The 19439-nt window shown below is 48.5% G+C and overlaps 1 protein-coding gene across 1 annotated transcript in view; it reads left to right on the forward strand.

Moving 5' to 3' along the window:
• Nucleotides 1–19439, forward strand: part of Igsf3 (immunoglobulin superfamily member 3) — an 86341-nt gene that overhangs the window by 1202 nt on the left and 65700 nt on the right. The gene's annotated exons all lie outside the window — the stretch shown is intronic.

Consider the following 19439-nt stretch of genomic DNA (forward strand, 5'->3'; position numbering starts at 1 on the left):
TGAATTATCTGTGCCCTTACAAAAGTTGACAGGTGTGTGGAATGAGGGTGGACTTTGGAGTTAGAGACTTGAATTCCCATCTCAGCCTCATCTTGATTGACATCTGAATCTCAATAAAACATCTTAAGTCTGCAATTAAGAGATGTAAGATGTCCTTAAAAAAAAAATCTTGACTGCTGTGCACCGTGTTTGAAACTCATAATCAATGTGTTCATTGGGTGGTGAATGAACTTGGGTACGGGCTGATGTCTTTAAGGCATCTTCTTAAAAACCTTGAGAGTTGGGTAGCCACCTCAGAGCAGCAACAGCAGATTCTCCTCCGGTGTGGGAGTGGAGTCTTTGGCTGAGCTGAGGAACGAGTGAGTCCCTAAGTGCCAGCCCTTGCCTGCCTAGTGCACTTATGCACAGATGTGCACACCTCTGGCTGGCTGAGAGTTTAGTCCATTTATGCTGTTGCTGGGATGCAGGATCCCCATGTCTCCTGTGTGCTCAGGTTCAGAAAAGCAAGCAGGTCGGTTTCCCTTGGCTGGTCTCTTTGACTGTATTTATAGGTGTTGTGTGGTATCTGTCATTGTGTCTCAGCTTGAATCAGCAGTTAGTAATTCATGGAGACTGGAAAGGACACAAACAGTCCCTATATCCTCCACTCCTGCCCCACTTCCCAGGCATGGGTGTGTATTTGAGGGGATGGATGGGTGGGACTCAGGACAGAAGGAGCCACCAATGGGAAAATGGAACTATGACATTAGTGCCCTTCCTTCCTTCCTTCCTTCCTTCCTTCCTTCCTTCCTTCCTTCCTCCTTCTTCCATCCTTCTTCCCTCCCTTTTTCCCTCCCTCCTTCCCTCCCACCCTTGGGACTGTTGAAGAGATGTAAAGCTGCCTGCTGGTCCCCCCTGCTGTTCACTCTCTGGGTCCCTCTTTGGCCCTAGTGTACAAAGAGGAGCCCCTGAGGAAGCTGAGTCTCCTGGTGGCTGTAAAAGGCTCCTGGGGTGGAAGGCCCGAAGTGGAGATGTTTGGAACTGTGGAGCTCTGTCTTATCCTGGGAGAAGCACAAGTCAGTCTTCTTTCCTGCTGGCCGCCTGGTGTGGTCCTCTTCGTGTGTCAGCATTCTTGCTGTGTAATGTGGATCAATGTGAATCTAAAACAGGAAAGCATCCAGCAGTTTGGAGCTTGTGTTGGTCACACACCTAGAATAAAACTGTACAAAAGTTGAGTCAGGTTTAGTGCTTGTGAGAATGACAGAGGACCAGCTTCCAGAAATGGCGATTTGAGCTAGAAAATCTTGTGACCGTCTGTGATGGGGCCCGCAGGGTGAACTGTGAGGTGTGTGACCTTCAGGCCGCACATTTCTGCTCCAGTCCTTTGCCAGGGTGTGGAGTTTGGGTCAGGATCCTCTTGTTTGTTTGTTTGTTTATTTTGGTTTTTTTAATGCAGGGTTTCTCTGTAGCTTTGGAGCCTGTCCTGGAACTTGCTCTGTAGACCAGGCTGGCCTCAAACTCAGAGATCTGCCTGCCTCTGCCTCCCGAGTGCTGGGATTAAAGGCATGCGCCACCACCGCCTGGCCAGGTTTCTCATTTATTGCCTGTTTAGGACACTGATAATGCAAGTGTTTGTCCCTGTTCTTCTGACTGCCCAGTGTTCTGTTTTTTTGCTGACCCCCCGTGGCTCTTCCAGTGTGCAGCCATTGGCTGCTACCACGGCTTCGTGTCGCTTCCAAAGGCATCTTAGGCCTGGTCTGGTGAAGAGCAGCATCTCTGCTGACAGGAATGGATGGAGCCAGAGGGTCAGAAGATATTGGGGTGGAGGAGGCTCATCTGAGTGTGAAGAACGGGGGATGGGGTGACTGGCATGTGCCTGGGCATAGCCTGTGTGAGTGGCTGACACGGAAAGCTGGGAGTGGCAGAAGAGAAGAAAGTAGGGGTTATGCCTTCTTAAAGGGGAAGAGGCCACTCCGGAAAGATGCATGTCGGCTGTAAACACGGAAAGCCCGGTTTAGTTTTGTGTACCATGAAGACTTATACCTCCCAGACCAGTGTGGATGTTGCAGGTACAATGAAGTAGCTTTGGAAGTGTTAGCAGTGAGAAACACGGGAGATGAGCCACCGGCATGCACACAAAGCATCCGGAGGGTTAGTGGGCATTGTGTTCTCCAGCGCATGCACACACGATTCGTAGGGTTTGGAAAGCCTTGTGTTTGAGCAGGGTGGGATGAGGTTCTACTCGCTCACTTCCAGTTATTAGGGGGAGGCCAGAGGGTGCTTCCAAAAGAGATGGCAGGAAACTTTGAAGTACTGATAGGCATGAGCTCGGAGGCAGGAGCGTGGTGATCAAAGGCAGAGGAGAAGGAGGGAGCAGATGACAGAGGAGGGGTTTACATCATTCAGGGGAGGGTTCTAAAGCAGGGAAGGGCATCATGATTGATGGATGAACTACTGTTCTTACACTGTTGGAAGGGTGGTACATCAGTGAAGGTGCTGGAGAAAGGGGTTCTTGTCGGGAGGACTGGACTGGCCAGGACGCCTCTTGTCTGCCTTCCATCATGATAACAAAATACCCGACATAACTTACCTGGAAAAAGTTCATTTGGGCCTTACAGCTTTAGGGGTTGGCTCTATTGCTTTGGGGCAGAGAATGCATCATGGTGGCGAAGCAGTGGAGCAGGCAGAACCACTCACCTCATTGCCAGGGATGTAAAAGGAGGGGCAGAAACTGGGTCCTACTGTGCTTTTTAAGGGCATACTCTCAGTGACCCAAAGACTTCTCATCAGGCCCCACCTCTGAAAGGTGCCTTCTTCTCTCAATACCGCCACCCTGTGGCCCAAACCTTTGGATGTATAGGGGTCATTTGCCATCCCAACAATAGCGTCTTTAGACTGTAAAAGTGGTTTGAGTTCACCTGTCTGTACCCAGGGCTGTGCTCTGCCCCTTTTGCTATACTGTCCATTGCAGCAGGGCTCCAGTTATTGCTATAGCAACAGTAATCCCAGCTCTGTAAACTCCAGTCCTTATTGTGAACCAAGCCTATCCTTCAGTCCTCAAGGCAACCTCAGGCAATGGGTACCTTACATCCCATCCTTTCATCCATGGGGATGTTGAAGTCCAAGGAGATGAAGTAACTTGCCTAAAATGGATTTCTGGCTAGATTAATGTATTGCACAGTATTTGGGCCTCAGGCCCCTTCAGGCTTGTTTCCTGTGCATGGCATTTACTCTCAGTATTACCTCAGGGTCCAATATGGCGATTCTGGCTCCGGCCGTCAGGAAGAAAGAAAGGATTAATGAAGGATTCATGATGAATCTTGTATGTTAAGCATACTTAATTGGAAGGTATGAATGTATATTCTCATTGGCTTGCACTTGGGCATAGTGGCCATACTTAACTGCAAGAAGAGCTGGGAAGTATATGCATTCTAAGTGCAGGGGTCGTGCTTAAAACCTAGGCTTATATTAAGGAGAGGACAGGCTTTGGCGGACAAGTATCGGCCTCTGCCATAGCCACAAACTTTTAAGCGGCAGAGTATGGCGCTCAAGCCAGGACTGTCAGTTCCAAATCCAGGGTTCTGGTAGCAGACAAGCAGTCTCTTCTGAGAGAGAGGCCCAGACTCTGGCCAATAAGGAGCCTTATTGGGAAGACATGAGCTAGACGAACCAACAGTTGTTACCGAGGAAGCAGCATAAGCCAGCATATAATTACAAAGAACGTGTGTGGCGTTCGCAGTGAGTACTGTGTTTATAGGGTGTGCGCCAACACTTCCCACAGTGCGGCCTTCAGTATAAGTGCGTAAGGATGGTCTCTACATAAGCCCCAGGACTGTTCTGGGCTTCCCACCAAGGAAGAAGCAGTTCGGTTAATTTTTGGTGAGTGGGTTCAAAGGTGGGTATACATCTTTTAGTTTGGTTTGCTTTGCAATGCTGGCAGTGGACCCCGGGACCCATGGCACCCTAGGTACATTAATTACCATTGAGCTATGTTCCCAGCCCTCACAAAGTAAATACTGTTTTCCTATTGGCTACCACGGCACAGTTGAAAGCGCGGAAGGAGTTTTACTCTAGAACGGCAGCTGTTCTCAGCCCCGGGGGTCGCATATCAGATGTTTACACTATGACTCATAAGACTAGCAAAATGACAGTTATGATGTAATAATGAAATAATTGTATGGTTGGGCATCACCACCACATGAAGAATTGTATTACAGGGTTGCAGCATTAGGAAAGTTGAGAACCACTGGTCTGGGAAGAGCTGGAAGTAGTCAGGGTCTGGTTTTGAACCCAAGTGTTGCTGTTTGTGGCTTTTAAGCCTTCAGTTTACTAAAGGGGGTTCTGGATCTTTTCTCTTCCCTTGGTGAGTCCAATTTGGCAGTCTGGTAATCCTAAGCATAGCCTTTAAAAATGCATAAATGAAAGGAAATCAATTCTGTTCGAAGAGAACTATCAAAATATTTAAAAAGAACTATATGATCTAGTAGCATGCCTCTTTAATAACACATTAGACTAGCAGCTCCTAATGTTGAATCCAGTAAGCATTAGTGTTGTGATAGTGATGAGCATTGGGTATTTTGAGACTGCGTCAACTTCGTTGAGAAAGTGTGGTGATTTCTACTTGGAGAATCACTGACACTAGAAACATTGCTGGGGGAATCAAAGGGATTGTCAGGGTTCACTTAGAAGCTAATGAGAATCAAGATGTGATTCCCCCTTCTTCAGGTTTACAAACCTCCTGGATTCCCCCACAGATGGTCAGGGTTCAATAGCAAACCCAAAAAGTTGTGGCGGCTGGGGAGAAACCTCAAATATTCCTTTTTTAATTTTTGCAACAGGGTTTCCCTGTATAACAGTCCTCACTCTCCTGGAACTAGGTCTTATAGACCAGGCTGGGCTTGAACTCACAGAGATCCACCTGCCTCTGCCTCCCAAGTGCTGGGATTAAAGGCCTGTGCCACTACCACTCTGTGCTCTGCGAGAAACTCGAATATTCTAATTCCTAAATGTTGGCTTTTCCAGTTAAGTAAATTTAGATCACTTGTGTATGGACGCGTTGTTGAGGTTAAAGGCTCTGATGCGGTGTCTTTCCCAGGGTTTAAAGTGGGCAGGATGTGGAGGGGTGGGCAGCAGGCAGCAGTTACAGTGATGGGGCCGGGGGGGGGGGGTTGGGAGGGTGACATTTTAGGGACTCAGGAAATGACTCCGTGACCTGAAGTTGAAGTAGAAGCTTCCAGTTTAGGTGGCTGGTGCTAGGGAGAGGATTGTTGTAGACTGTTGTGAGTTTGGGATTTGGACTTAGAACCCAGAGCCCGGTCTGCTCTCATCTCATTCACCGGGGAACCTGACACTAGAGGACGGGCTCCCGGACAGAACTGTGGCCTGTGGCGCTTCCTGGGCGCGGGTGCCCCCGGCCCGCTCACATGTTCAGCTTCCTTTGGGAGTCCCTCACTTGCCACAAGCAGGCACCTGCTTCTTTTCTACTTCCCAGTGAAGTGAAGCACGGCTCTTGCTTAGAAAACGTTGATTTTTCAATTTAAGAAAATTTAGGGCACCTGTGTGTGAATGCCCCCTGATTTTCAAAGAAATGAGCAGTTACATAAAAATCCAGCTTGTAGTTGTCAAAATCACATGTTGCCAAATTCCCTCACCAAGAACCCTTTATTAAGTGACTAATTGTGAACCACAGAGCCAGGTACTCAACAAAGACCTTAGCAGCGGACCTCCCTTAACCCCACAGTGGAGTTTGTTTTCATTGCTCAACTCCGCCTTCAGAAGGGCAACACTCATAAGCTGGAGGTGTTCTCTCCAGTTTAGTCTTCAAGCGGTTGTCCACCCAGTCTCTCCGTTTTTATCTTTTAATTTTTTTGGATCTATAATTATAGTAGCAAGGAGAGAATGATGAGCCTGGGGCCCTGCAAGATCCTAGATCGAAGATTGAATTATGTTAGCTCTCCCCGGCTGGAAGGTGGTCAGATGCATTTTAAAAAGCTTTATAATACGGCTTTATACTAATGAGCGTTCAGGTGGAGTCTCTGCCCAGCCCTTTAATTAACTTCACCAGATAGTGTCTTCTCCGCCATCCAGGTGAGGCTTTGCCCTACACACCCAGCCCTCTAGGACAGCGGTTTTCATCCTGTGGGTCGTGACACTTTGGGGGGTGGGGGGGCTGAACAACCCTTTCATGGGGCCACATATCAGATATTTACATTACGATTCATAACAATAAAGTCGCAATGAAATAGTTTATGGTTGGGAGGTCATTGCAGCATGAGGAACTGTCTTAAAGGGTCACAGCATTAGGAGGATTGAGAACCACTGCTCTAGGGCGTGATAATCAAAGGCCACCAGAGAAACCAAAGGTAAATTGATGGGCATATAGGCTGGCCAATACTGATATCACACACTCTTCGAGGAGGGGTGTCTGTTGTTGGGGGGGTCAAGGAGCGAGAACAGCAAAGAGACTGCAGGCGAAGAAGACGTTGGAGAAGCTGGTCACTGGTCCATCTGCAAGTGCCTTCAGCTTTCTGGAGCAGCTTAAATTTTTAGACATTTTTCTAAATGACATTTCTGGCAGGATTTGGGGACTTCTAGGAGGGCGGGGAAGATTGTCAGTGAGCCAGGTCCTCCTGGTTGGTAAGAACTGGAGCAGACAGTTGGTCTGAAAACTGGGTTTTGGGGTCAGAGACAGGTGGCAGAGAAAGTTGTCAGTGGGAATTCTGGAGGATCCCTGGGAGAAATGGTGGCTGAGCTCCCAGGCTCCCGAGGTGGAGGGATCCAGAGATAAAGATGGGAAGGTGAATGCCTGCTCTCAAAGTTCTCACTTCTCTGCGTTCATCTCCTAATAATCAGAGAAGCAGCAGCCGACAGAGCTGGGGATCCAAAGAAGTCAGTGTCCCCCTCCTCCCCAGCCCCCAGTTTGCTGGTGCTCATTTCATTGTTCTTGTTACTGCAACAGGGAGAAATGCCACCCAACTGATGCTGGTCATGTGTTCCTTCTGTGGTGGTTCTCTGCTGTTTGCCTAGGCTTGCCTTGAGTTGGTGTTGTTTTTTGCTTACAGATCAGTTTTTGCCCATGACACCATTGTCTGATACTCCAGAGGGTTGTCTGCTGCCATCCCTTGCGGTGGTGACCTCTGCTCCCCGCAGGTTTAGAGGCAGGCTTCCAACCTCCACTTCTCAAGGGCCCGTTCTGGCATTCCTTGGTCCCCGAGAGCCACCCATTTTGAAAGCTTTTTCTCAGAGACACTGTCCATTAAGTAATAACTGGTGTGCCTTTCCTAGGTGATAATCAGTATGATAGCTGGCTTTATATGATCCTGCTGCCAGGCTTGTGCTGTGGGTTGCAAAGGTGGGTGAAGTCCACGCACACCTGTGTGCTGGAGTGCTGGCACCTTGGCCCTGGTCTGGGAGTGGCAGCACTCTCGAGTGTTTGACTTCTCCCAGGCGTCCAGCTTCCTGACCACAAGTGGCGGCTTGAGGCCACTGGGACCTCGGGTAACTCAATGGTGTGAGTTCCTTATTTACTTTACTAACCTTGGCTGACTTAGCCGGGAAGCACTTTCAGTGGAGAGCCTGGGAGGAGCCTGGAGCTGAGCTTAGCACTCAGTCCTGCAGGTCAAGCTGCTCCTGCCCAGCCCCTCCCTGCCCCACCCTGAGGACTCTCTCACTGTTTGCTAAAAGACTTCTAGAGAATGTACACATTGTGTAATCAAAACACAGAGTCAGACTCCTTAAATATGTGTATTGTATCAGTCCAAAGAGAAAGCCAAGAGAGAAAGGGAAAAAAGACTTCCAGAGAATGAAATGTCACAATCTCTTAGGTAGGACCTGCCCACAGGAAATGTAGAGGGTTTTTTTTTTTTTTTAATTTTTCATTTAAGACAGCATTTGGTTTGAATGAAGTCATAATTTAAAGCAGTTAATAAAGTGCTGTAGGCTAGAGTATTCTATAACAGTAAGATGATGAGATACTGGTTTTAATTTAGATGATAGCGTATATTTACTTTATTATTTTTTAATTTCGAGGCTTTTGTTTTTTTGGCGGAGGTAGCAAGAGAACTGTCATAAGATCTATAGGAAGTAGGGCTGGGGACTGGCTCAGTGGTAGAGCGCCCGCTTTGCCAGCAGGGTGGCTGGATGTCATTCCTAACACTGAAAAAAAAACAGAAAAGGGAAAAATAGAGATTAAAATGTGCAGACTCCTGTGTGTGCCTCACACCCCTTACTGATATATTTTCCTTATGATTAGTATATGGTCTCTCAGACACTTGTGCGTGGATACTCAGATGCACATTTTTCTGACGTAAATGGAGGCAAACAGAACATTCTGTTCCACAACATGGTTTTTAAGGGGTGATTTACCTCACTTCTTTTTTTCAGGCTTAATTTTATAGTCATATCAGAACTGATTTGCTTATTTTATAGCTAGCTGAAGCTGTAATTTGTAAAGTCACCGGGGAATCGTGAACTCATTCAGTAGCTATACAACAGAATAATTTCGTCTCCCCATCATCAGGCAACCAAGAGTCATAATAAAACCCTGGCCTTGAATGTTAGTGTATTTAATGAGGATAATTGACTTGTTTATTCTGAATATTTCCTCTGAAAAACACATAAATTGACAAATTAAGCACATTCATGTTTTACTGACCAGCTTGTCATAATGTTGAAATTCTGTTAGATTATAAACGAAACCCATGGAGAATTTAAGGAGACAGCCATAAACAGTGGGGTTTGTGTCTGACTCAACCCGACATTCTTGTTTGTTCGTGGACTGGAAAAGAACTGATTCTTCCATTTCCACACTCTTCCTCCAACCCGAGCCTGCAGGCTCGGGGTGGAGCCACTCCGGGAAGACAACCTTCCCCTGCTGCGTGCAGTGCCCGTTACCCCCTCAGAGGGTGGGTTTCTTCTCAGGCTCTTTGCTATGGCTTCCCAGAACCTAGCTCACCTTTCTCTCCACTGTCTTTCCAAAGTAGCTGCTATTTGGGGAGATGGTTGTTGAATTCCCATCTCAGAGTAGAGACTCTTAGGCTGTAGAGTCTGACCTCCTGCCGCCCTTCCCGAGACCACCAGAGGTGGTCTTAGAATCTACTTTAAGACTTCCCGAAAGCTTTTATCCATTCACCCAGGAAATATTTGAATGTCTACTCCAAGTGCTCATTGTTCTTGTATCTCAAATGCCTCGGAATTAAAAGTTAACGCCATGACGAACAGTCTAAGCATTCACCTGATAAGTATTTTTAATCTTTAATAAATAGGAGGATTAATTAAAAACACTGATACAAAGGGTCTCTCTTTCTCTACCTCTCTCCCTCTCCCTCCTCCTCCCGCTTCTATCCCTTAAGGTTAAGTCTGTTTTCTGGCTGTCACTTTGACATCCTTTCTTTCTTTCTTTTTTTTTTAACTCCTCAGTTCTTTGATGGCCATGGATTACTAATACCCAGGGCAGCCCATGACAAAGGACCTTTAGGGAAAGGATTTAGAATATTGCCGATGTGGGGAGATGAAAGTAATAGATGGTACAGAGAAAATTCTTTCTGTTGAAAATATGTAAGTATCCTGAGCACTGGATTTGTGAACTATTCCCATTGACTGCTGGGATGCTGTCTGGATACGAGGACTGACTGTTGCCATCGACTGTTGGAGATGCTCTCTGGATACGGGAATTGACTGATGTCATTGCCTGCTGGGATGCTGTTCGGTTATGAGGACTGACTGTTGTTATTGACTGTTGGGGATGCTGTCTGGATATAGGGATTGACTGTTGTCATTGACTGCTGGGATGCTCTCTGGATATAGGGAATGACTGTTGTTATTGACAGTTGGGGATGCTGTCTGGATACGAGGACTGACTTGTCATTGACTGCTGGGATGCTGTCTGGATGTAGGGATTGACTGTTGTCATTGACTGTTGGGGGTGCTGTCTGGATACAGGGATTGACTGTTGTCATTGACTGTTGGGGATGCTGTCTGGATAGAGGGACCAGCTGTTATTGGCTAATGGGATTGCTGTCTGGATACAGGGACCGACTGTTGCAATTGATTATTGGGGATGCTATCTGGATATGGGGACTAACTGTTGCTATTGACTCTTGGGGATACTGTCTTTCTTGGGGAACTGGGAGTTTCACCTTTGACTCTGAATTTCTAGGAAACCAGAATAAGAGAAATAGAAAAAGGGCACACTTCCCATTGGATAGGAGATGGTGTCCACACCAGGCTTTCTCCTGGTATTGGGGTTTTAGCGATAAAGTTGATTGGTCTTCTTTGCCTTCCTTTTGTCCCCTGTCACCATGCAGGGTGACTTCTGTCAAGGTGTCCATAGCCCAGGCCACACCATTGCTGGGCCCCACCCTTACTAGGCATCCTACAGCCTTGGTGGTGACTCTAAGAAGGCGTACCTTTACACTCTTCTTCTGAGATCTTGTCGGACTCCAGGGTAGCCAGGGACTTCTCCCTCCTCCAGTAATCTTTAAGTCTGCAGGTTCAAGCTGGTTATAAACTGTGCCTGGTGGACATGGCTGTGGTCCAGCGCAGGCAGCTGCTGCCCCTGAGAGCTCTGTGCTAGCCCTGCTTTCTCGCTGTGAGCAGTGCTTGCCTGAGGCTGTTCTGGTTTTCCTCGTTGGTTTTGTTTGGCAGTGGTTCTGCTGTGGTCTGAGAATTCTGATGCACAGATGCACGTACACACTTGTTATTTGGGGAGAGGGGTGGCATTACACATCTGTTCCAGGCTTAGCCCCAAACTAGACAGCCCTTTCTGACTCTGCTTAGAGATGATTTGCTGAACAGTTTTATATTGTCTTCTGGTGTTTGAGAATGAAAAACTGCAGACCGAACAGTCCTGTGGGCCTGTGGCATTGCACTGTTAAGACAAAGCAAGATCCCATTCGAGCACCCTGCTTGGCTCTTTTCCTGTCCCTCCCTGGGAATAGTGATGGTCTCTGGCTAGGAGACTAGAACAGTGGGCTTCTGGGAAGGAGAAGACAGAACCAGAACTAATATGTCCCTAGACTTGAATTTATTTTGAAAGGATCCCAGCAGATTTCTCATGCAGTCTTCTTAATTATAGAGGTAAATTATTCTAGAGGTGAAGAAAAGGCTGGTGGTGGCCTTGTGGGAAGAGAGTGAAGCTGTGGCAGAGGGCTGGAAAATTCCCCTAACATCGGCTCTGTTGTGCTTAGAACATCTCAGGAGATAAACTCTTTCCTCTCTTACCCCACCGCAGAGGATCTGCAGTTTCCCATATTTGGCTTTTGGGGAGAACAGGGCCTCATTTGGGGATAGATCTCGCTTCCATCTCTGCTATCTGTGCTTGGGGGAAAGGAGTGAATCCAGGAGCCTGGCGGTGCTGGTGAACGCATGGTTCCTGTGCATCCCTCCCTGTCACTGTCATGCAGCTCCCGTCCTGGAGCTGGTGCTATGCCCATCAGGAATCCAACTCCTGTTTCCTTCTGCATATTTCCCCCTCTGCCAGTGTGTAAGCATTCAGCTTTAATCAAGGAGCCTTTTACTCTGTGATCTGTGGCAGGGATGACTGAAGTCACGGAGAGGATTTTAAGTAACTAATCTCTTAAGACATTCAAAACATAATCTCCCCAGCCCATGAGCATCCTGCCTGCATCTGGGAGATTTGTAAGGGTTCTGCAGAGGAGGACGGGTGGGCCCTGGTATTCTTTGGAAAGGCCTGGTGTCTTTCTAGCCGGCGGCAGGTTTTCGTGTGTCACTGGCACAGGGACAAGGCCCTATGTTCATTTGCCATGTCAAGAGAGTTCAGGATGCCCCGTGAATGTGACTAGTGTGTTACTAAGTCTCTGTGCTGATACTCAGAACAATAAGAAGCCAAACTGGAGTGAAGATCTCATCCTGGCTCACTCATGATTCTGCAGTGTGTGTCTGGAGCTGGCTCAGGGAGATGCTGCAAAACCCATCTGAGACCCGCTGCCCACAAATGAGATCGGGTTCGTTGAGACATCAGAGGTGCGGGGTCTGACATTTCCATGCGCTTTGCTTCTGGTTTGGCTGTGACTTCACACGGATCTGTGTGCTGGACTAAATTGGATTACAGTGGCTCTTCAAGTTGTCGTGTATTGATTTCCTGTTTCCACCCACTTTGAATGTGAGCTCACGTTCCCACTACCAAAGGTACCCTTTGAAAGAGTTTGGTAGCCGCGATCCCAAGTGCAGCCTCCGTCATTTCTCTTGGTAGAATGATCAAATCCCTAACAGTGTAGACTAATGAGGAAGATTAGTTAAATTAGTGAAATGCCTGAATTACCAAATATTTTTCAAGAAATTCACTGTTATTACTTGTAAGTAAATATCGTAACTCAGACTCGGCTAATGGAGAACCTAATAAAGATCCCTGGGGGACCCGCTATAGGAGAGAAGAAAGAGTGATTTGCAATTAGCAGACCCATTGTTGATACAAATGGAGTTTCCTAAATACTAGATTGTGCCTGAGAACCGTTTGTTCTCCTAAGTATTTTAAATAGTCCCCGTGAAACTCCCGGATGCAGGAGTTTACATGCTGTGTTAAGATCTGTGTTGTTAAGACCCTAGTTCAACCGTATCGGCAGTATCAGAGAATGCAGTTTTCTCTTCCAAATGCTCCCACACACCTGTATTTGTCTGTCACGATAGAAACCAACATGTTTAACGCATGTGTAATGTGTTCTGTGCGCTTGGCAGTGTGTGTATGGAGGGGACTCAGCTGCCTGTGCTAGCCTATACAGCCCTAGCAGGCAATCAGCAAGGATGCCATTTTTAGACAAACAGTGAAGTCATGCCTAAGAGGATTGGTACACTTGTCATTGCTGACGACCCTGAGGCTAAACTGTGGGTTACTTTTGTAGTGAATGGTTTAACACTGGACTGTACACCCCCATCCTTACAGAGATTGTATCTGTTACCTGTTGTAGTGTCTTCAGACTCCCGTTCTTGCCTGGCACAGGGTTAATACTAAGATGAACTGTATGATGTTACCAGTTTCAAAGGTCAGAAAAAGAGCCAAGTGTCAGCAGGGCCATAAGGCTCAACCTAGTATTTGTTCAGTTGTATTGAAGGTTGAACGCATGATCTATGTGTGTCCAGCCCTTAGATATTGCACCGTGACCTTGTCATTTACAAAGGTGATGCCAAAAAATGGTGCAGTCAAGTTAAAAATTGTATAATGGTTTAAGTAATTTTAAGATGTTGTGTTGGGCTGTACTCAGCTCTCTCCAGCTGCATGCAGGCTGCGGGCTGTGGGTTGGGCAGGCCCTGCTGGTTTACATCTGAGTATTTCATGTGGTTCTCTTTAGCCAAGGAAATGTCAGCTACAGTATTTAGAAGGGAATTCCTAAACCTCAAGTAGTGTTGTCTTCTGATACAGCCTGGGGGTACTGGAAGGGCAGAGGGGTGAAGAACCTTCTTGTGCGCTTCCCATGATATTGTGTGCTTCCCTTTACAGCCCCACATGGGGACACGTGTATTTGGGGCCTGCAGTGCTGTCGATAGCCCAAGAAGCTGGGGGAGTATACCCGAAGTCTGAACTGGAAGGCGGGGTAGGGCTGGCTGGCCTGGGCAGGAAAGAGGCGGGAGAGAAGGCATCCCCCTCCAGGCCAGCACTTCTGAACCTGTGCATTCATTGACAGATCTTGAATGTTCTTCAAAGGCCCACATGCTAAAGATTGGGTCGCTAGCCTGTGATGCTATTGGGAAGCCATGGAACCTTTTAGGGGGTGTGGCTTAATGGGAGGAAGTTAGGTCTTTGGGGTTATGTTCTTCAAAAGGCCACTTCCCGTTTACGTCTTTATTTCCTTGTCTCCCATGAGGTTGTTAGCCCCTTGGCTCCACTCTTGTTCCCTGCCATGGTGCTATGCCTTGCCACAAGCCCCAAAGCAAAAGCGCCCGCAGTTGTGGGGTGAACCCTCTGAAATCCTGAGCCCAAACAGCTGTCCTTGTTTTGATTGTCCCAGCTATGTTGTCGCAGGAAAGGAAGACTGACAGGTGCACACACAGGACGGTCTGTTACTTGATGGACAGAAATCCTCCTCCTCAGGAGCCTCCTTTGAGCCTGGAGCGTATGTGTGGTGAGCTATGGGCTGGACTGGAGCCCACCAGTCCATTAGAGGCAAGAGTTGAACTGAGGAGAAGGCCCAGCTGGGCCTGTTGGAAGCCCAGCTTCTGGCTGGGGTCCCACTCCCTATCTGTGGCACTGGGAGTTGGGCCCAGGCTAGAGTTGGATCTGAGCTACCCCAACCTTCTCTTATGAGAACATCTCTGCATCTGTTGGGGTTTCATGGCTGTCTTTCTAGTTTCTGTACACAAATGTCCAATTGTACCACCATGCTATGAGGCTCAGCGTTTTCGCACACGCGCAGGGTAATTTCTAGTTCTGCTCAAGCCCAGTTATTTGCCGATCGTCCTCCTGTGCCAGCACAGGATGGGGCTGAAGTGTGAGGGGAAACACAGATGTATGACCTGGCCTCTGCTGGTGCAGGGATAATCGACTGCTCATGGAACCACTATTCTTTTCTCTTCCTGCCTGCTGGGGGGGGGCAGTTTGGTTTGGATGTCACACTGCTCCCTGCACACCACTCCAGGAAGAACGACCCTCCTTCTAGCTCTGGAATAAGTGCTGATCACTCTAAGCTAGTCACAGCAGACCATCATTGAGATGTGGGCCAATGAGATTGGTCAACGAAACTTGAGAAGGCTGCTGGGGAATTCTGGGAAAAACATTTTCTCATAATCATAGGAAAGGGGAAAGTTCCTCCCATTAGATTCTTGGAGGCAAAGCAGCTGCTTTGTCACCACGAGGAAGGCAAGTTTGTCAAGAGAGAAGAAACTGGGAGGGATTAAGGTCCTTGACTGAGGTCCTGGAGAGCGAGCAGTCCAGCCCCCATACTTTCTGTTCTCCGTGTTTATCGGACGAGTTGATATTTTTGGCTGCTCATAGTTGGAGGCAACCTGTATCAGATACTCCCTGAGTGAGCATGAAATGGGATTTCTTTTCGTGAAAGAGTGCCATTCAGATTGTCCTCAAAAAGCATATTGTTAGCAGCCAGTGCTCGGCCCTGCGGTAAGCCGGAAAGAAGAGCGGAAAATACGCTGTGAGGGAACACACGAGTGAGGAGATTGCATCTGGAGTGGATGGATTCTGAAGGAGCAGGATCTGTGTGGAAGAGCAGGGGGCGTCTGAGGAGGGGGCCAGCGTGAGCAGACCTGTGGAGATGGCATTGTTGGAATGGGGATATTATGTCCCAGTTTCATTGAGATTCCACAGTACCTCAGATTGTGTGTGTAGACTTTGACCCTTGGTTTATACGTGGGAGTACTGGGTGGGGGCCCTTGGGCAGAGGAGAGGCTGATGAGCATGGACCCCGGGGTGCGAGTAGGAGTAAGGAGCTGTGAACCAGGCTGACTGGAGGGCAGGGGGTCAAAGCTAAGTGGACAGGTTAAGCTACCAAAGCAGTCATTCGTAGGGATGAGTTCTGAGTTGGGAGGTGTAGGGAATGGGGGTGGTGGGGAAGCCATCTCAGGAAGGAGGAGAACAGCCAGCGAAAGGCAGTGTGGCTGTTGAGGGACAGTGAAACCTGCACGATGACTCTGGGGGCCATGTGTGTAATGGTGTGGAAAATGTCATGCAGTGAGAATTTGGGAGAATTGGATTTTAGGGAGAGGTTATTTGTTTTTTTGCCACGGGGCTTTAGGGTAATGATGGGAAAGCCACGTCAGGAGGCCTTGAATTCAGTGAGACAATGGGCTCGACTCTGAGAATGAGAAGTCAGAAATTACTGTGACATGCCAGGCCACGGTCAGCGGACACACACTGAAGTGTGGTGGGCACCTCTGGCTGTCGTGGGTGCAGGCTCCGTGTGGCATGTGGTCTTCAGGCTGTAGCTGCTTTCCTTCCCCCGGTTTGCTCGGGGCTCTGCAGCGAACTAGAGTTTACAGGTCGGCTTCATTTGATCCCTGGGATTCTCATTGTTTTGGACAGCAGATTTTCGTCCTGGCTTCAGGACCCTTCAGCTATCCAGGGGAGGGAATTCTTGTTCATGAGTGATGTGGCTGTTCTCCCTCAATCCATGGGCCCCTAAAAAGTCAAGTGTCTTGCAGAGGGCACTGTTTGGTGACAGTCAAGCAGAAGCTGTAGTCCCTGAGTAGCACGAATTGTCCCTCACACCTTATCATTCCCTGCTCTGAAGACATTCAAAAGGCTCCCTTCTTAATGGTTCTGGAGTCCAGAGCTAGGCGCTGCCAGCCTGCACTGCGCACTTAGTTGGGGTGTCGTCTGTCTGCTGTCTGGCTCCCATTACTCTCCTAAGAGCACAGGGCCCCACAAGTGCCGGGGGCACTTGGCATCTGGTTTTTGTCAGGCAGCAGTGAGAGTGCGGGTGGGGGAGTCGCCTCTCCCTCTAAACAAAGCTGAGGCAGAGGCGAGACCCTCTCCTTCTCCCTTGTGCGGACTGTGGGAGCTCCCACTGTTGACTCCCGAAGCACCCGGAAGAAAACCCCTCAGGCTCGGGAGACAGATGGCATTGCCCGCTTGGGATTTTTCTCTCTGAGCTGAAAAATTTAAAGACGGGGACAGCACCGTCTGTCTTCCTAATGGAGCGCTCGAGTTCTTTTCCCTTGGCTTTCCCATAACCCAGGGTGTCGTCATGAGTGTTTGTTAAGGCCATTTTGCTCCCTGGCAGCCACTCGTTTTTCACGCCCCGAGCTTTCTTCTTTCTTCTGACAGGCCCATGTCACATTGAATCCCTGGAAGAGGGTGATACTTTTGGCCCAGCCTTTCATTTGTCTGTCTGTCTTTCTAATCATCCCTCCCTCTTTTCCACAACAAGCATTCAGCAGACATTTGCTTTGGAGACAGCAGCATTAGTTTGGGCAAATTATTGAACTCTTTTAAGGTCTCGTTTCCTGGGCCTTAAGTGAGGAGGGGTGAGCATGGCGGTGAGAGTTAGCCGGAGCCCTAAGGGAAAGCACTTGGCACGGGGCCTGGTGCACACACAGTTCCTGCCCTGGTCAGTGGTAGGCACCATTAGTGCTGGCCAGGCCAGGGTTGCTACCCTCCTCAGCTGACCAGCCCCAGGTTGCCTTCAGCATGGTGTGGCCATTGGAGTTTGGATTTATGCCATGGTGCATAGTTTCACATCATAAAGTTGTAACCTTTGACCACATTGTCATCTCCCTTGGCATGTCTTTCTTGTGTCAGTTTTGATAAGGCCATTGCGACTGCCCTCCAGAAAGCTAAACTCGTACTTGGTTGTCACTGAGTGCTTGCCAGTCCTGAATGTGACGGGCGAGCGAGTGCTGGCTTCTCTAAAGTGGCTACTCCGCCTCGTCCTCCGGGTGTCACCGCCCAGGTCTCCCTTGCCCTTCAGTATCACCTTGTTACACTGTGACTTGTCAGTGCCCCTCAACATTTGAACATGTGTATTTCTACCCTTCTTTGTCTCCCCAGACTCCTGCCAGTCCTGTCCTTCTCTGGCATGGTGGTGAGAATTCCTTTTGTTTGCCATTCTCCCAGTATGCTGAGAACAGGGCTGAGTCATCATGTCCCAGGCTATATGTGAGGCTGGAACCAGCACTGGTCCCCTGCAACACTGACGTAGGTCAGGGTCAGAGCGCTTGCTTAGAGGTGGCTGGGGAAGGTGCCTGACTGATCACTGAGTGGTGGGCAGGGAGGGTCAGAGTCTGTTACCCGAGTTAAAGTTGCTCAAAACATAGGCAGGTAATGGGCAGGAGCGCTGGTCAGCCATCAGGCTGTCCTGGCTGGTGACAGTGGCCTCAGGCACGGTCTCTCGGCTGCCTTTTATATCTCAGCTGAGCTCTGTCTTCCTCCAGTGTCACAGCTGACAGCTCACTTGCTTCTGCCCCTGGCCATCCGGGTTACCTGGAATATGTCTCAGTACCACTTTTGCCTGGTTCCAGCTCTCTTTTAGTGAATCGAGGAAAGATGTTTCACTGTTGGCAAGCCAAGCACTGACCTTGCCTTGATGGATAAGTCATGCTAAGAGAAGTGATCTGTGTGTGAACTCTTGTGTCCTTAATAGTTTCAAGTTCCTAGAAGTGTTGGGAGCTGTTCTGTTCTTGGCCCATCTCCTAAAGTCTCTGTCTCCCTGGATAAAACAGCATGTTATTCAAGGCTAGACCAGGGAGTACTCTGTTTGTATGCAGCGAGGCCTATGGGAAATGATGGGGAGCCGCAGAAGCCTGTGGTCCATGTTTCAGCCGCAGGCTTTCAGACAGAGACAGTGGCAACAAGCTGCAAATCACAGCGAGTTATAAAGGGAACGTTGTGTGGCGTTCGAGGGAGGGCATGTGCACAACCCCTCCTCAGGAAATGAGATGCTGAGGCCAGTGCTTGACCCTGAGCTAAATGGTCAAGCTGTTGCCACTGAACCCCTGCCTTGTGCTATTTCTGCACCCTACATTCCAGCAAGCAGCGTGACTTTCTGGCTTCCACGTGCCCTCGGTTTCCCCTTGTCCGTGGCTTCCCTAAGTCCAGTGTTTCCTCAAGTCTCTGGCCTCCGTGAGCCCGAGGATGGCTCAGCCACACTGCTCTTTAGGTCTGGCTGTGTTCAGTGTCTGTCGTTTGTTTTCCTGTGCATCTCTGACTTAGCTGCCTAGAGGCTTTGTGGCTCTCTGCGGTATTCTGCATGAGGAAGGCAGGTGGGAGTGGGTGTCTCCTGTCCTCCCACGCCAGTCCAGGCTATGTGCGTTCACGTGTGTTCTTCCATGTAGCCTTCCAGATACTTGAGACCCAGAAGGTCATGTCATGTCTTCAGGTCACAGTCAACTCATGACCATGTTTTTGCGCTCAAGCTAAGCTTAAGGAGCTTGGTGTTTTAATTCATTTTATTGTGTGGTTTGCATTAAACAGAATTCACTGATTTAAAAGTATGTGGTGGTCTGAATATCATAAAGTGTGAACAGTTGCACATACCAGCAGGAAGGGCGGCTAGGTTGGGCAGCCTGGACACACGGAAGCCATTAGGTCTATTATATTAGATCCTACTCAATGGTAGTGCCTTGCAGTTGGCTTCCTCCCCAACTTCCAGGTACTTGGGAGCAGGGGATATGAACCCTGCGATTGTAGACTTCCCTGTCTGATATGCACAGAGTCATGCAGTGTTGTCTTTTGGGTCTGTCTTCTAGCACAATGCTTCATGTTGGTGTGTGTCTAGTTTCTTCCTTTGTATTGCATAGTAGAATTTCATGGTGTGCCTGTACCACATTCAGAAGCCACTGAACATTGGTGTTGTTTCTAGTTTGTGACTGTTAAGAATGAGGTGACACTTAGGTGTTTGAGTGGACATAGGCTTTTGTTTTTCTTGGGTGGATACCTAGGCGTGCCACTGCTGGGCATTCCAGTGATTTTATGTTTAACTTCATAAGGGATATCTAGGCTGTTTTCCAAAGTGGCTGCACCATCCCCCAGGCCTTTATGAAAAGGACCTGGAACTTCC

Source organism: Arvicola amphibius, chromosome 14 (assembly GCF_903992535.2).
Source record: "Arvicola amphibius chromosome 14, mArvAmp1.2, whole genome shotgun sequence".
Taxonomy (NCBI): Eukaryota; Metazoa; Chordata; class Mammalia; order Rodentia; family Cricetidae; genus Arvicola; species Arvicola amphibius.